The sequence below is a fragment of the Galeopterus variegatus genome, unplaced genomic scaffold (genome assembly GCF_000696425.1).
Source record: "Galeopterus variegatus unplaced genomic scaffold, G_variegatus-3.0.2 Scaffold3808, whole genome shotgun sequence".
NCBI classification, from domain to species: Eukaryota; Metazoa; Chordata; class Mammalia; order Dermoptera; family Cynocephalidae; genus Galeopterus; species Galeopterus variegatus.
This window is the reverse complement of record NW_007729919.1, coordinates 157,795-158,570: the sequence shown is the minus strand read 5'-3', so window position 1 is coordinate 158,570 and position 776 is coordinate 157,795. Positions and strand designations below refer to the sequence as shown.

At 34.3% G+C, this 776-nt stretch overlaps 1 protein-coding gene across 1 annotated transcript in view; it reads left to right on the top strand.

Annotated features, from left to right (window-relative positions):
- Positions 1 to 776, top strand: part of TRIM24 (tripartite motif containing 24) — a 74,766-nt gene that overhangs the window by 23,010 nt on the left and 50,980 nt on the right. The window lies entirely within an intron of this gene.

Genomic DNA, 776 nt, shown 5'->3' with positions numbered 1-776 from the left:
TAAGCTGTTTCACACACCTTTTGTTCCTTATCTGATATAATGCTTAAACAATTTCTAGATATTACCTTTCATACCTTTTGTCCTCCAGAGAAGGATATCAACTGTCCAAAGGCCTGTATCTCAGAATTCAGTGGTTGGGGACCAAACCACTAACCTCTGTGGAGAAGGAGAGATTATTATTGTAAATCCCATTTGGGGCACATACTGACATTTAATATTGATATTTAACCCCACACACCTGTGAAAGCCACATCCTCTTTTTTGTGTTGTTTTGCATACACAAGTAACGTGTCACTTCCTAAATCACAAAATGATTATTAGAAAGAGCCTGAAGAAAAGAGGCCAAGAAGGGGATTTGAATGTTATTCATTGAGAAAATTGTGTCAGCATTTGAGATCCATCTTGCTTAAGACTGGCCATCATAATGTATTATTTTTATTATTTTGGAACATAGCTGGGGTGGAGCATTTGGGAATATTCTTCCTGGCAATTCCCAGTATAACTTAATTTCCTTAAGAGATTTTTAAACATGATTTAACCTTTTCTTGATGCCCCAGTATTATTGTTATAGATATTCATTATTATACATTGTATTGTGTCTTTTAGTTTTATTATTCATTTCTTTCAGCTCTCATTTCTTTTTGCCTTTCTTTCACATAACAACCACAGTTAACCAAATATTATTTCCTTTACCATATTCTAATCATAATAGTGTATTTTGCCAAATAGAGTAATTGGTGGGTTTAAAAAATTTTGATTATGGGCCGGCCCGGTGG